The following is a 17557-nucleotide window of genomic DNA, read 5'->3' on the forward strand; positions in this document are numbered from 1 at the left end:
AGTACTGGAAAAGCAACCGTTAATATTGTTTTTAACCCTTAAGGAACTGTTTTTATACACCTCACTATATCTGAAAGAAAATCAGGAATTTCAGGAGTCACTCCAGGCACTGGGGACAGCTAATTCACAAGCACAGAGTTAGAGAATGGACAGGAGGGCTCAAAAAGGCAGAATGAGGCTTGATGCATAGAAAACTTACAATTGTTGTTCAGTTGTGTCTGACTCTTCGTGGCCTCATTTGGGGTTTTCTTGGAAAGATACTAAGGTGGCTTGCCATTCTGCAGGGAATTAAGGTAAACAGAGATTAAGTGACTTACCCAGGGTGACAGAGCTAGGTGACTGTTTGAGGTTGGATTTGAACTCAGGTCCTCCTGACTATAGGGCCTTGTGCTCCATCCACTGTGCTACCTAGCTGCCCCAAAGTGGAATGGGCTGTCTTAGGAGAGAGTGGTTTCTCCCTTAGTAGAGGTTCTCAAGGAAATGTTGAATGAACACTTTTTCATGGAGAGGGGATTTTGGTATAGCTGTGGGTTGGGCTAGGCAGCATTTGAAGTCTCTTCCAACTCTGAGATCCTGTTTCTGTGATTTTGTGACTTCAATTCAACACATTCTTATTATTTGTCAGCTGTGTGCCAGGGACCACACTCTGGGTTGAATTACCCCAAGAACAGCCTTGGATATTTTCCTGGTGGTCAGTGCAACAACTTACTCTTTCACAGAGTCCAGGAGACAGCACCAGTGTGCCATCTTCCCTCTGGCCAAAGCTCTTGAGTATCATGAGTATAAAATAATAATAATAATATGTTGAATAAGAATGTATTGAATTGAATTCACAAAATTACAGAAGCAAGCATTGGAAAAGACTTCAGATGCTACACCCACATTCACACTCCTCTGTACCATCCCTGAAAAGTGGTCATTCAACATTTCCTTGAGAACTTCTACTGGGAGAGAATGTACTTTCTCCTGAGATAGCCCATTTCTCTTTTGGGCAACTAGGTGGTGCATTGGATAGAGCACTGACCCTGGAGTCGGGAGGAATTGAGTTCAAATCCAGCTTCAGACACTTACTAGCTGTATGACCCTGGGCAATTCACTTAGCGCTATTTGCCTCAGCTCCTCATTTGTAAAATGAGCTGAAGAAAGAAATGGCAAATGACTCTAGTCTAGTTGGACATGATTGAAACAACTCAAAAACATCAACATTTGAGAATTCTATTTTTATGAATGGAACCCCAGCTTGGGTGAATTTGTACTTGCATTCCCAGGCTAAGTAAGCACAAGAAGGAAGAGGCACGAGGACTAGACCCATTACCATTGAGAAGGGGTCCTGATACACTTGGGGGAGAATCTCCAAAATCTGATCTTCTTCTACATTCCCTCAAGTGCAGGCCTTACAATGTTGTGCTGTATGGATGATACAGGGTAATCTCAGGTTACCATGGTGATGTGGATTTTAGCCCAGAGGGGCAAGTCAGTGCTGCAAATCATCTCAAAGACATTCTCTCTCAGGCTGAGACATTGAGGCTGAAGTAGCTGGAGGGACTTGAGTCACTGGGGTAGGCTGGGAGCAGCCAACCCCTTCGTGGGTGGAGACGAGGAAGCAGTCTCTGGGCCCTCTGGCAGTGCATTTGGATGCCTCACTCCACTCACCCCCTGCTTGCCGCCTGCCCAGCCTGGAGCAGATCATCTCATCCATAATCAACCTGTCAACTTCAATGTCCTCACTGTGGAGACAGAGGAAAGGATTTGATAATGGGGAGCAGATGGTTTGGCCTGCTGCAGGGAGAATAGCTCTGTAGTAGTGTCCAGGATGGAATGACTTCCTCATAGCAGGCTGGACAAACCTGCGGGATGCTGCTGGACAAGGGCTCCAAGGGCTCAGGCGCTAGTTCCTCACATCTCAGCTCCTGGGCAATGGCACAAAGTTCAAGTGACTATGCTAACCACAAGGCAATACTAGATCACTTCCAGAGGGAATTCACCTTAAAGGTCTCCATAATAGGTATGACATTTTAAAAGTTCTAGAAACATAGTTTCCCGGCAATTTAATCATTTTATTAATAAGGCTAGCACATTTGTTAATAAAAAGATGGTCATTTGGCCATCTCTCTTAGAATAATGACCCCTCATGAGGATGGGCTCACAGTTTATATGCCCTTGGAAGAGTAGATGTTCCTGAGGGTGACAATCAACTCTGATTGGTTAACAATTATTAAGAGAATGAATATTACAATGAGAGGTTGAGCTATATTACAATGAGGGTCTTCGGGTGTTCCATGATTTGAAATACTCACATCTTGGTCAAAGAGACTTATCAATTTCCATGTCACTTATCTGACAAAAGGGAGAATCCACATTTTCCCAGACTTGTGTGAGCAAACTTACTGAGCAGGAATTCTCCCTCTGGCCCAAACTTGGAATTTATTTTACTGTCTGATTAGATCTTCGCTTGGTCTTTGAATAAGATTTCCCACTCTGGTTGTTTCTGAATGAGGAAGTAGAAAACGGGAAGATCTTTGGTCCTAATTCAATAATTAGTTATTAATACAAAAGAGAGATAATCTCTCTCATAAGTCCCTAAGATCCTGTCCCAAAACAACTTGGTGTAGAAGAAAAAAATCAACAACCTGGATTTGAAGTCAGGGACCCTGGGTTCAAATTTTAGCTTTAGTACTTGTATGATTTGGGGCAACTTACTTTCCCAAAGATTCTGAATCCTCTGTTAAATTAGAGCTTTAATCTATAAGGCCATTTCCAACTGAAAGTTTTATTATCATGTTCTCAGTGTGAAAGGTGTGGTCTATGTGTACATCATCACAGACATTCCATCTTCCCACTAAGTCAAGATGACCATTTTCCATCAGCAGCTCTGCTTTGCTTTGACTCTGTAGAATGACATGCCCCATGCTAGGTACCCCAACTTTCCTTTATGTACTCTTTCATTAGATTGTGAGCTCCTTGAGGCCAGGGACTATATCTTTTTCTTATTTGTATTGCCAGCATTTAGCACAGTGCCTGATAGATAAGAGGCACTTAATAAATGTTTATTGAATTATATTGAATTGAATTACCTCTTCTCACCCTTGACAATCCTCAAAGTTCAGCAGAAACCCAGCACAGGACCCCAATCCGGAGGAAGTGTGGACAAAGTAATCTTGTCCTGAGTCAGCAGACAAGGCCCCTCACCCTAAGCATGACACTTAGTATTCACTAAAAAAGGGAAAGAATACTTTGGACTCCCAAAGTTTTGGCTTAAAGTCAATCAGTCAGTAAGCAAGTACTAAGAGGCCACTGTGTGACAAGGTTAAAGCTACTTTGAAATAGCAGTTGGGGCTCAGTGCTCCTCTGCCAGAGAAATTTCAGTGAAAGGACATTGAAAGGAGTGACAATAACTAGCAAAGGGTAGAAGGTTCCTTCTGGTTCCTAGAACCTCTGCCGCTATGTGGGTGGGCTGCCATCGATCTACTTCTTTCTATGGATAGGTGAAGCCTCAAAGCTGAGCAAGTCACTGATCAAAGTGCAGCTGTTGGTACTAATTTGGGAGGCAGCTTGGCATAGTGGATAGAACACTGGGCATGAAGACTTGACTGGTATCTTGCCTCATTTGCTTACCAGCTGGGTCAAGTCACTTAAGCTTGATTGCTTTTGGTTTCCTTATCTGTAAAGTAGGAACTATAATCATGGCTGGAGCATTTACCTTACAGGGTGCTAGAGAGAATCAAATATTATATGCACAAAACCCTTTGCAAACATTAACAAATATATCAGTTGTAATTAGGCCATATTAGTAGATGGCACACTGGTACGGATGAAGAATGAATGAACAGATAAAACATTTATTTAGCATTTACTAGGTAAAAGACACTATATCTTAGCCTAGTGTGGGGCATCAGGAGGAAAAGTAAGTAGAACTCAGATCAGAGACTGAGTTCAAATTCAGTCTCATATACTTGGCTGGTTGTTGTCCTTTACTCTTGAAGAGGACCAAAATGACATCATTATGTTAGAGTCAAGTCACAGTATATCTGACTGTGGCTGATCAAATCAATATGAGCTTGGAATGCTCTACCATAGGTCAGATAGAAATAATTCATGTGAACATCGGGGGTGGATTCTCTAAATTTGCACAATTCTACTTTGCTCATAGAGCATAGCATCTTCTTTTATGAGGGCACGCCATGCTGAGTGGTCCTGGGCCAGTGTCTCCCATGCCACCCAATAAATTTCAGAATTCTTCAGAGAGACCTTAAGAGTGTCTTAGTATTACTTTTTCTAACCACTGTGTGAGCTTTTGCCATATGTAAATTTTCTGGAAAATAGTCTTTTAGGGGGGGTGGAGCCAAGATGGCAGAGTAGAAAGACGCACATACACATAGCTCCGAACCCACAACCCACAGAACGGCTACAGGGGAGTAACTCACGGCGAATTCTGCACCCAGAGGCCACGGAATATTGGAGCGAGGGAGATTTCTGTTCCGGAGGGACCTGCAAACCTCTCACGGGGGGTCCTTCACGCTGCGGACTGGGCGCCGGGACTGGGAGCTGAGGGCAGCCCTGCCGCGGCTGTTGCACCGAGAGGAAATGATCCGAGCGGGCTTCAGGGACGGGATCTCCAGCGGCCACGCGGGTCCCTCCACCCACAGAGGGACCTGCAAACCTCTCGCAAAAGGTCCATCGCGCTGCAGACGCGGAGCCCAGCCCAGCCCAGACCTGTTATGGCCACGGCACCGAGAGAAACAGATCCGAGCAGGCTTCAGGGACGGGATCTCCAGTGGCCGCACAAGTATCTCCACCCACAGGTGACAGGGGTCGGTGAGAGAGTCTCTTTGGTGGGTCAAGAGGGGAGTGGGGTGCCCCCATGATTCGGGCCCCCCTGGGAGGTAGAAGCTGAGAGGCGGCTGCAGACCCGGGCTCCCCAAGTGGGCAGGAGCCTGAATCCATTGTGGAAGGTCTGTGCATAAACCCCCTGAGGGAACTGAGCCTGAGAGGTGGCCCTGCCCCAACCTGACCACCTGAACATAATCTCATACTGAATAGCAGCCCTGCCCCCGCCAAAAGCCCTAAGGCTGGAAGCAGCATTTGAATCTCAGTCCCCAAACGCTGGCTGGGAGGATCAGGAGGCGAGGTGGGTGTGAGGAAAATATTCAGAGGTCAAGTCACTGGCTGGGAAAATGCCCAGAAAAGGGAAAAGAAATAAGACTATAGAAGGTTACTTTCTTGGTGAACAGGCATTTCCTCCCTTCCTTTCTGATGAGGAAGAACAATGCTTACCATCAGGCAGAGACACAGAAATCAAGGCTTCTGTGTCCCAGCCCACCCAATGGGCTCAGGCCATGGAAGAGCTCAAAAAGAATTTTGAAAATCAAGTTAGAGAGGTGGAGGAAAAACTGGGAAGAGAAATGAAAGACATGAAAGAAAAGCATGAAAAGCAGATCGGCTCCCTGCTAAAGGAGACCCAAAAAAATGTTGAAGAAATTAACACCTTGAAAACTAGCCTAACTCAATTAGCAAAAGAGGTTCAAAAAGCCAATGAGGAGAAGAATGCTTTCAAAAGCAGAATTAGCCAAATGGAAAAGGAGATTCAAAAGCTCACTGAAGAAAATAGTTCTTTCAAAACTAGAATGGCACAGATGGAGGCTAAGGACTTTGCGAGAAAGCATGATATCACAGAACAAAGAGAGAAGAATGGAAAAATGGAAGATAATGTGAAATATCTCATTGGAAAAACAACTGACCTGGAAAATAGATTCAGGAAAGACAATTTAAAAATTTTGGGACTACCTGAAAGCCATGATCAAAAAAAGAGCCTAGACAACATCTTCCATGAAATTATCAAGGAAAACTGCCCTGAGATTCTAGAACCAGAGGGCAAAATAAGTATTCAAGGAATCCACAGAACACCGCCTGAAAGAGATCCAAAAAGAGAAACTCCTAGGAACATTGTGGCCAAATTCCAGAGTTCCCAGGTCAAGGAGAAAATATTGCAAGCAGCTAGAAAGAAACAATTCAAGTATTGTGGAAATACAATCAGGATAACACAAGATCTAGCAGCCTCTACATTAAGGGATCGAAGGGCATGGAATAGGATATTCCAGAAGTCAAAGGAACTAGGACTAAAACCAAGAATCACCTACCCAGCAAATCTGAGTATAATACTTCAGGGGAAAAAATGGTCTTTCAATGAAATAGAGGATTTTCAAGCATTCTTGATGAAAAGACCAGAGCTGAAAAGAAAATTTGACTTTCAAACACAAGAATGAAGAGAAGCATGAAAAGGTGAACAGCAAAGAGAAGTCATAAGGGACTTACTAAAGTTGAACTGTTTACATTCCTACATGGAAAGACAATATTTGTAACTCTTGAAACATTTCAGTATTTGGGTACTGGGTGGGAGTACACACACACACATGCATACACGCACACATACATAGAGACAGAGTGCACAGAGTGAATTGAAGAGGATGGGATCATATCTTAAAAAAAAATGAAATTAAGCAGTGAGAGAGAAATATATTGGGAGGAGAAAGGGAGAAATGGAATGGGGCAAATTATCTCTCATAAAAGAGGCAAGCAAAAGACTCATTAGTGGAGGGATAAAGAGGGGAGGTGAGAGAAAAACATGAAGTCTACTCTCATCACATTCCACTAAAGGAAAGAATAAAATGCACACTCATTTTGGTATGAAAACCTATCTTACAATACAGGAAAGTGGGGGATAAGGGGATAAGCAGGGTGGGGGGGATGACAGAAGGGAGGGCATGGGGAGGAGAATGCAATTCAAGGTCAACACTCATGGGGAGGGATAGGATCAAAAGAGAATAGAAGTAATGGGGGACAGGATAGGATGGAGGGAAATATAGTTAGTCTTATACAACACAACTATTATGGAAGTCATTTGCAAAACTACACAGATTTGGCCTATATTGAATTGCTTGCCTTCCAAAGGGAAGGGGTGGAGAGGGAGGGAGGTAAAGAAGTTGGATCTCAAAGTGTTAGGATCAACTGTAATGTTCTTACCACTAGGAAATAAGAAATACAGGTAAAGGGGTATAGAAAGCTATCTGGCCCTACAGGACAAAAGAGAAGACGGAGACAAGGGCAGAGAGGGATGATAGAAGAGAGAGTAGATTGGTCACAGGGGCAATTAGAATGCTTGGTGTTTGGGGGGGGAGGGGATAAAAGGGGAGAAAATTTGCAACCCAAAATTTTGTGAAAATGAATGTTAAAAGTTAAAAAAAAAAAAAAAGAAAATAGTCTTTTAGACCAGTGTGTGTTTGGCATTTGAACAATGTGGCTAGCCCATCAGTGTTGAGTTCTCTGTAGTAGAGTTTGACCTCAGGTAGGTCAGACATGTTAGCTAGCTGTATGATAAGCTGTATGACAAACTTCTGTTAGCTTCAATTTCCTCAATTGCAAAATGGGTATAGTAATGGTTTCTACCTCCCAGGGTTGTTGTGAGGATCAAATGGGATATTTGTAAAAAAAAAAAAATTGTTTAGCATAGTCCCTGGCACATAATAGGCACTATATAAATGCTTTGAGTGTTTTTTAAGCACTAGAGTTACACAAATTTTCAGCTACAAGTCAGATCGAAAGGTCTCATGGTTCTTACTGTGGAATGGCAAAACAGATGATAATGCCTCTTTTTAAATGTCATTTCTACTGATAAAGTCATATTGTTTTCTGATGTTGAGCCACAATGCCAAGGACTTTGGAGGTAAGAACTTTCTTTCCTATGTCTTCAATAACTCAGCTGTTGTACCTGCAGCAGCAGTTGCTAGGCTGGATCTCTTCAGGGTAACTCCCCAGACTGATGGCTGAGGGCACTGAACTGGAGATATTTTTATTCCCAAGGTTCTTGGGTTCAGGGTCCTGGGATGTCTATAGCAGAGTCTCAGGGGTGATGGTGATCAAGGTGGTGGTGGTGCTGATTTGAATTGCCTGGCACATGCTGCCTCATTATGATGCCCAACAAATAAAAAAAAATTACATCCCTTATCTTGGGTCCAAACCTGTGTTTGTTCTTCTCCCTCTCAGGGACATTTATCCTACACAAGGCGAGAGAAAATCTCTAATTCTTGGACCATAACCTAGAGAGAAAGATCCCTCATTAGCTAGCTCAGTCTACTAGGAGCCATCTTCAGAGTCAATTTGATATCCCTATTTCAGTGCAAGACCCAGCCTCTAGACACCAGCCTTGGCCAGTTTGGTAGCATGACAGAATCATGGAGTCTCAGAGTTGGGAAGGACTTCAGAGGTCCCATAATCCACCCTAACAAGTCTCCATCTACTTTTCTTTTGAGACTACCTGAAAGAGAGGACTCACTGATTCTTGAGAATCCCATTCCTCTAATTGTTAGGAAGCTTTCCTTTACGTTAAATTCAAGTCTGTCTCCCAGTAGCCTCCAACCATTGTCTCTAATTCTGTCCCTGGAGGTCCAAGCAAGCAAATCTAATGCCTGAAATACATGGGGAGAAAACTATTTCCACTTGAACCTTCTCTTCTCTAGACTAACCATCTCCAGTTTTCCCAGCCAATCTTGGCATGGAATAATCCCCTTGTCCTTTACTATTTTTTGTAGCAAGACAATTAAGTAGCAGCACAGTGGATAAATTGCTAGACCTAGAGTCAGAAAGACCTGAGTTCAAATCTATCCTCAGACACTTACTGGCTATGTGATCCTGGGCAAGTGACAACTCCCCACCGGACTCAACTGTGAAATGGGGATAATAATAGCACCTACTTCCCAGGATTATTGTGAGAGTCAAATGAGATAATCTTTTCAGAGTGCTAAGTGACTGGCACATAGAAGGCACTTAATAAATTTTCCTTCTTTCCTTCCTTCTTTCTCTTCTGGGTACTTTCCAGCTTGTCAGTGACTTTCCTTAAATGCTCCAGATATAGTTTGACCAGGGCAAATATATCAGTATTATCAAGTCTCATATCTTAGACATTAGCCCTCTTAAAATTCATCCTGACGTCATTCATTTTTGGGTTGCTATGTCATACTATTCATTCTAACCTTGTAAGAAACTGTGTCAGGTTCTACAAAAGGCTCATGATGGTAAATGCTGTTCACTTCCAGAGAAAGAATTAAGGAGTCCGAATGCAGATCCAAGCATATTATTTGCTGTCTCTTTTTTGTTTTGTTTTATTTCTTCTTTCTCGTAGTTCATTCCATTGGTTATCATTCTTTACAACATGACTAATGTGAAAATATGTTTAATATGAATGTGCATGTAAATCTTATATCAGATTGCATGCTGACTGGAGGACAGGGAGGGAGAAAAAATTTAAAACTCAAAAGCTTGTGGAACCGAATGTTGAAAACTAAAAAACAAATAAAGAAAGAAATAAAAAAGAAACTATGTGTTACAGTTGGTAAGAGTCAGGAAGACCTGAGTTCAAATCTCACCTCAGAAACTTAGCTGTGTGATCCTGAGCAAATCATTTAGCCTTTCTTAGCCTCATTTTCTTTATCTGGAAAATGGGGATAATAATAGCACCTACCTCAAGAGATTGTTGTGAGGATCAAATGAGATAACATCTGTATAGTGCTTTGTAAACCTTGGTGCATTATATAATTATCATTATTATCGTAGTCTACTAAAAAATTTCCCAAACAGAGCTTTTACCACTTTTGAAGTATCAGTAGGGTACCTAACATGAAATATCCATCAGCAGGTTGAAATGTAGGTCTGGAGCTTGAGAGAGAGGTCACAGCCTTGGTAGTCATTTACATAGAGATGATAGCTAAATCCATGAGAAGGGATGAGACTGCCAAAGCAGAGTGCACAGAGAGAAAAATGGAAGGTCAAAAACTGAGATTTGGGGCTTATCTCCATTTAAAGAACTGGAGTAAGAAGTAGAGCTAATAAAATGGACAGTGAAGGAATGGTCGAGAGGGAGGAAGAGGATTAGGACAGCTGGAGGTCATGAAAGGGCTTCAAGAAGTAGGCGGAATGGGGTGGTGGTGGTAAGTGGATAACAACATCAAATGCTATAGAAAGGTCAGAATGAATTAATACTGAGAGAAGTTTAACAAGTCAGAGCCTCTGGATAGCTTTGGGAAAGTAACTGGGACAGCATCTGGTTTCCCTCAGCTCATTAAGTGGTATCCATTTTGGTTTGAGAGTTCCTTGTACTTGGCTTTAACACAGGGGTTGGCATTTGATGCTCTGGACAGACTGGCCTGGCCATGTGAGGTAGCACCCTTATAAATCTGATGTTAGAAGAACAGTCTCTCTCTCACCTTATCATTGCTCTTGTTTCCTATGAGCAGCTGTGCAATGGCAAAGCCGATCTATTAATATTTGTGCTCAAGTTGGCTAAGACTTCCTCACAGAGAGCCTACAATACAACTATCCTGCTTTGTTCCTCAGAGCCCAGGCTCAGTACGGGGGGAAAAGCGCTTGAATCTCCAGGGCTTTACAGCCTGCTTAGACTACTTAATAATCTTTCTATTTGTACTTTGGTTACATAGTCATGTCTGGTACAAGACTGTTGTTCATTGTTGTTCAGTCATGTCAGACTCTTCTGATGTCATTTTGGGCTTTTCTTGGCAGAGATACTGAAGTGGCTTGCCATTTCCCTCTCCAGCTCATTTTACAGATGAGGAAACTGAGGCAAACAGGTGATTTGCCCAGATTTGCTCTTTTATTTAGTTGTACAGCCTTGGATAAGTCACTTAACCTTTACAAGTCTCAGTTTCTACATTTATTTTGTTGTTGTTTAGCTGTCTCAACGGTGACTGACTCTTTGTGATCCCATTTGGGGTTTGTTGGCAAAGATACTGGAATGATTTGCCATTTTCTTCTCCAGATCACTTTATAGATGAGGAAACTGAGGCAAATGGGGTGAAGTGACTTGTCCAGGGTCATTTAACTATTAAGTGTCTGAGGCCAGATTTGAACTGATGAAGATGAGTCTTCCTGATTCCAAACCCAGTCCACTACACCACCTAGCTGCCTCTTCTACAACTGTACATTGTGGTTAATAATACTGACACTACTCCCTCCTAGGATATTTGCAGCAAAGTCCTTTGGAAACTGCAAGGTGCTTTCAACATGGGAGTTATCATTTAGGCAGAAGGATCAGCGAATATTCAAGGAGGGCAAGATGACTTTGAACTAGAAGGTGGAGGTGTATAGAATGAAGTTTTGGGGAAGGAGGTGATATCTATGTTGGGCCATGAAGAAAAAGACAAGATTTCCATGTGTCGAGATGACACGGGAGTATGTTCCATGCATAAGCAAAAGCTTGTGTGAATGCACCAAGTGAAAAAAGTCAGAAGAAGATTAGGGAATAGCTAATAGTCCAGTTTGCTGGGAAAAGAGGGCGTGTGAAGGAGAATATTGGGAAATAAGGCTAGAACATTAGGCTACAGGCAGATTGCGGAGGAATAAAATGCCAGGTTTACGAACAGAGCTACAAGAAGGGCAAAGCCAATGGAGCTTTGCCCTAGGGCAATGATTTTTAGTGGGGTGCCCTTTCTCTGCAGAAGTGTACTCTCTCCCCATGCCATACAACACCCCCTCAGTCTTCACTCATTCCTTGCTGCTAGGTACAACCACTCATGGGGTCCTCTCCCATGTTGCCCCACTTCTTGGGTCTGTCTTATTCCCCAATCTCCATGGGAGTAGAGCAGGGACATCAGTGGTGTCTTTTCTTTGGCAAAAGCACTTGCTGTACTATCTCCATTTCTCCTGTTTTTCGTCTTTGTAATTCCTATCTTTTTGAATCAACAATACATATACCAAATATAGAAGTAAGAAGATAGACCAGCACTACAGGAAATGACACTATGAACAACTGAGAGACCAGACATGAAAACTTAGCTGGTCATTCCTCCCTACTCCCAAGTCTTTCTTAGGGCCTGGACCATATCTGACACTTTAGACACTGAACAAAGAGCAGGTAAGCTCAGAATTGATCTTCTAACAGTGGAGAAGTCTGGCCCATCCTCCTCCTTCTTTTCCTCCTCCTCTACCTTCTCCCCTTTCTCCTCTCACTTTCTCTCTCTGTTTCTCTGTCTCTGTCTCTGCCTCTGTCTCACACACTCTCTCAGATTCAGTTCAGTGAAATTTAAAGGTGCACAACCATATGGGCTGTGCCCAATAAAAGACTCAGCTGTCATCATAAACTTTTGATATGTTTCTTTTGGAATGGGTACTCTGTGCACTTTCACGAACAATGACCTAGCATAACAATGGCTAGATTAGTGGTGGATGCCCAAGGAAAGGCTGTAGTTTTCCCAACCATGACAAAGTTTGGGGTTCGTGGCATTGTGTCCTTCAACAATCAGTGCAAACTCCACTTCAATACTCCTGAGGCTCCCAAGACTATGGGATGATGCTAATAGACTTCCATGTCCTTGTTGTTGTTGTTTGGGTGTTAAACCAGGCCTTGAAGCTGGAAGAAGGAGACCGTGAGATATTTGACATTTAACAAAGGCAGCTGAAATGAGTGAGATATTGACTGGCACATTCATTAAATGTCATCACTTTTGTCTCTCGTCAACATCCAGTGCTTAAGTTATCCTAAATTAATTATGTAGCAACTTGATTTATTCTTTACATCCCTCCCCATGCTCCTTCCCACTTACGCTGGCCACAAGAGCCTCATAATTCTTCTTCTTCTCCTCTCCTTTCCTCCTGTTGCCATTGGAGTATAGAATCAGAAGATCATAGATTTTGAGCTGGAAAGGTCACACAGCTAGTGAGTGTCTGAGGCAGGATTTGCACACAGATTTTCCTGAATCCACTATACTATGCTGATGATCATAGGATGTCAGAGCTGGAAGAAGCCTTGGAAAGCATTTAGTCCAATCCTCTCATTTAACAGAGGAAGCTGTGGCCCACCAAGCATTTGTGAAAGGAGGTGTTCAGGAATGAGATAAGCTTTCGTTGTTATAGAATTTTGGGGTTATAATTATTCACTCATTTGATCCTCTAAATCACCTTGTGATGCAGGTAGCACAAGTACTGTTTCCTCCCATTTTATGGAGAAGGAAACAGGCTATAAGAGTTGAATAACCTAAGTTTACCCATCTAGGAAGTGGGAGAACTAGGATGCAGGATCAGATCTTCTGAGTCCAACTTCAGGGTGCTTTTTATTGTACCTTGCTGTTTCTCAGGAAAAGAGATGTCAAAGGCAGGACACCTACATTTCAGTGACTAGGAAATGTTACTTGAACTCCTGCTGAATCTGGCTCAGATGATATCCTATGCTTGGCCACTGTTCTTGGTGCTGGATCTAGGACTGGGAGACTCCCTTTTACCAGGGCATTTCAGCTATGGTTTGTGGGAGAAAAAGAGGAGCAGATACAAGTTCAGTGGGGGCCCCTTGGTAATTCCTAAGCCTTTGAAGCAGCCATGACCAGACCCACAGCCCCAAATGTAGAAGTAAGAAAATAGAACAGAAGGAAATCAGGCTGGACAAGTAGGAACTTCAAGATCCACTTTGTGTATTCATACTGGCAAATGTTTCATCTCATTCGCTTTCCCCTGGCAGTTGGTTACACATTAAGGCCATTTCCCTTCACCATTAGCTTGTATAATTTCACTGTTGGTCTAAAATAAATATAATTAAGAATTCAACACTTGGAGGAACTGTGATTTTATTAGTGTAGTTATACTCTCCATCTCGTGCATTGTAAGTCTTCCATTCCTTGGTAGCTGGTCTTCATGAATTGTTATGGTTAAAAAAAAAACCTCATCATGTTGTGACCAAGTTTGAGTGATGAGCCCTTCTGATCTTAGCTGGCCTGGTCAGCAAACATAGAGTTCAGTTTTGGGACCATCCAAGAAGGCTTTCCGACCTGGTAGCATCAAATTCTAGCTTATTCCCCACTGACATAATCTTCCAGAACCCAGAATAATTTCAATGACACAAGATAGTGTCAGAGTAAAAGAATTAAATTGGAATTTAATATATTTCAATACTTCAATGGACCTCTGAATTCAATGGTATGGGTATTCCCTCCACTGGTACAGATTCAGCTATTCTCAACCTGTTTTATTCTTGACCATGTCTTTCTACCATTCTAATTTTCATTAGGTTTGGGTTAGTCATGTAGCACAGAGCTCTGGGACTTGGACTCAAAAAGACTTGAGGTAAAGGCCTGCCCTAATAACTTATTATTTGTGTAACCATAGGCAAGTCTCTCTGGCTCCTTCAGTCTGTTCAAGTGTAAGATGAGAATAATAACATGTTTCACGGAATTATTGGGAGGATCAAGTGAGAAAATGTGTAAAGTGCTTTGTAAAACTTAAAATGATACATAGTTATCTAATTATTGTTAATTCTCCATGGAAGGCCTTTCTCTTTTTAAAACTAAACAAAACAAAACCAAAAACATATCTTTTGTAGTACTAGGGAAGCAATTGAATTGTGTCCCTGTTATCCCTCATTTGAGCTACCTGATGTCCCAATTCCTTTTGTGGTCATGTGTGTCCTTGATCATCCCCTCTGAGCCAACGATGTGCCGAAGCCTGTTTACAACCTTTGCTCATTTTTCCACTACTCTTTGGGTCACATGTGACTTGTATGTTTCTGAGATTGTGGTGTTCCCAGGATTCATAGCCATGTAACATCTCCAGAAGAACTTGTCAGTTTAGCAAGAAACCAGTGATCGTATCAGTGTGGGTGATCCTATCAGGAGATGACTGGTATTAAAAATCAATCAATTCACAAGCTTTTGTTAAGCACCTGCCCCGTGCCAGGTGCTATCCTAGGTGCTGAAGATACAAGGCAAGTAGGAGCTCTTGTCAAAATGAACAAATAGTTTCGGATCATTGAGGAAACTTGGCTCCTAGATAATGAATTTTGACTTCCAGACCAACTAAGAATTGAATATGCTACAAAAGAAAATTTACATAGTGCTTCAAAATATGCCCCTTCGTACGTAGACATACATCTAAACCCTTCACGATCTGGCTCCATATCACCTTTGCTGCTTTTTACACATCACTGCTATCCACATACTCTATGATCCAAACAAACTGGCTTTCTTCTTGTTCTTCACATATGACTCACCCCTTCCCCAACCACATTCCTATCTTTGTGACTTTACACTAAGCTGTTCCTATGCCTGGAATCCATGCTCTCCTCACCTTCACATCTTAGATTGTTTAATTTCCTTCAAAGGAAAGGCAGCTAGGCGATAGAGTGGACAGAGTGCTGGGCCTGGGCTCAGGAAGACCTGAGCCCAAATCTGGCCTAGGATACTTACTAGCTATGTGATCCTGAGCAAGTCACTTAACCTCTCTGCCTCAGTTTCCTCAACTGTAAAGTGGGGATAGCAGTAACATCTAACTCATAGGCTATTGTAAGGATCAAATGAGACCATATTTGTGAAAAAGTACTTAACATAGTGCTTAATAGGCACTTAATAAATGCTTATTGGTTGACTAGTTGATGTCCTCTCCTTTTTTAAAAAAAATCTTCATCTCAAACCTGCATTATTCTCATTTTACAAGTGAGGAAACTGAAACAGAAAATGTTGATGTACATGGCTAGGTAAGAGGCTAGTTAGGATTAGACCCCAGGTCCTTAGGTCACAGATCAGACTCCTTACAATGAAGCTCATTGTAATCTGTAGTATTAAGTATTTGGATATCATCATCATCTTCTTTTCCTTCATAGCAGTAGCAGCAACAGCAGCAGCAGCAGCAGCAGCAGCAGCAGCAGCAGCAGCAGCAGCAGCAGCAGCAGTAGTAGTAGTAAATTTTTTTTTAACACTTTGAAGTTTGCAGAGTGCTTTACAACTATTATCTCATTTGATACTCACAATAACCCTATTGGGATAAGGACTATTATTATTCCTATTTTATAGATAAGAAAGGCTGAGAGTTAGATGACTTACCCTGGGTCCCATAGCTAGCAAGTGTTTGAGGCCGGACTTAGGCTATTGTCCACATGATTATTGTTCTATAGATCTATAACTGGGAATTCTTTCAACAGAGGAAAGAGTAGTTGGGGTGTAGGTGGTGGTACAGGGCCCAGTCTGAGCACAGGATCAGTCACACTAGAAGGAAGTGGGCCCAATCCTTAGAAAGGCCTGGTAGTGTCTCTGTAAGTGTTGAAGGAGGTCGTGAGTCCCTAGGAAAGAGGTACCATGGTTACAGGATCCTGGCAGTGTAGCTGGATGAGGATGCCTATCTTTGGTGGAGAACTGTGAGGCATTGGGAAGGCAGTCTCTAGACTGTTGTTGAAAGAAAGCACACTCCCCCCCTGGATATTAGGAAACTGGAACAAAGCCCAGGTGGTCTACTCATGTGATGGCTCTGTTCCCTTCCATCAGCGTGCAATGTAATGTAATTGAAAGTAAGGAAAGCTTAAATATGTCATCTCCAACATTTGTATGCCTTGTCCTTGTAGCACAAGCAGCTCTAATAAGTAGAGTTCCAAGGCCTATCCCAGTTCTACCTGGCTTTTATAGCCTCCCAGGGACGGCCTCTTAAACCAATCTAGGAGAATTGCAGAGGTTTATTTTGTGTTCCAGAGGAGGTTGACTAAAAGCCTCAGTGCCAGGGAGGGAGATGTATGACAGTCCCACCTCATAAGCTGCAGACCAGGAAAAGAAGAGCAGTGAGGGTCTGGGGGATGCTGGGAATGGAAGTTGGCACACACAGCATGGCCATATACCACTGCTACCTCCACAGAGGACAGAGAGGTGGGGCTGGGCAGCTTCTATGAGGAAAATGAAGACTCTCTCTGCATAGTAAATAAGACATGTTTGATGCATCTGGAAAAGAAGCATTTTTGTCATTTATGTGCCCAGTGAGAAGGTAGCTTGGTGCATGAAGCTGCAGCTGGTCTTCCTCTTTGATTTCGGAGTCAGTTTTAACCACTCTGCATCACTGTTGGTGATTTCTCTGGAGAAATGAAAGGTAGTGGTACAAAGGGAAGATAGCCCTTCAAACTTTGATTACCCAATTCTTTGCATGCTTAGCAATTCAAATTTCCAGAAATAGTTCTGATAGCTTTTCCTTCTCAAGGTCACCAGATTTCGCATCCCCAATTGTTTAGACCTAAAGGAATCTCACTAACCTGGGCTTTTCATAGCATCTAAGAAGACCCTACAGAAGGAGAAATTGCACATTGTCTCAGGAAAGCCTCAGGCTGCCTGCCCACGTATGTGCATTTATGTGCTTGATGCGTATATAGATAATCCTTGATATGTCACCAGATTTTCCAAGTCCATGTGAAAAAAAGAGCTACCTTGGGGAAGAGAGTCACAGCCCTCCCAGGTACTAATTTATTTGAATTAGTCATCTCCAACGTGAGATAGCTGTGGGAGATTTTTGATGGGAAGCCAAAAACTGAAAGGAAAATAAGTAAGGTATGACAAGAAAAGACAGCCAAAGGGATCATTTGTGTGTTCTTCTGAGGTTGCTGACTATTCTTGGCCATGGCCCTCGAATAACATCATTCCCTAGGACCATTTCTCAAACTGGACTTCTCTCTAAACTCCAATAACCCAAATACTTTATTTTGTAAAATAGCCTTTCTATGTGTCTAACTACTCCTTCCCTGTCTTTTTCCTTAGTT

This window comes from Notamacropus eugenii, chromosome 2 (genome assembly GCF_028372415.1).
Source record: "Notamacropus eugenii isolate mMacEug1 chromosome 2, mMacEug1.pri_v2, whole genome shotgun sequence".
NCBI classification, from domain to species: Eukaryota; Metazoa; Chordata; class Mammalia; order Diprotodontia; family Macropodidae; genus Notamacropus; species Notamacropus eugenii.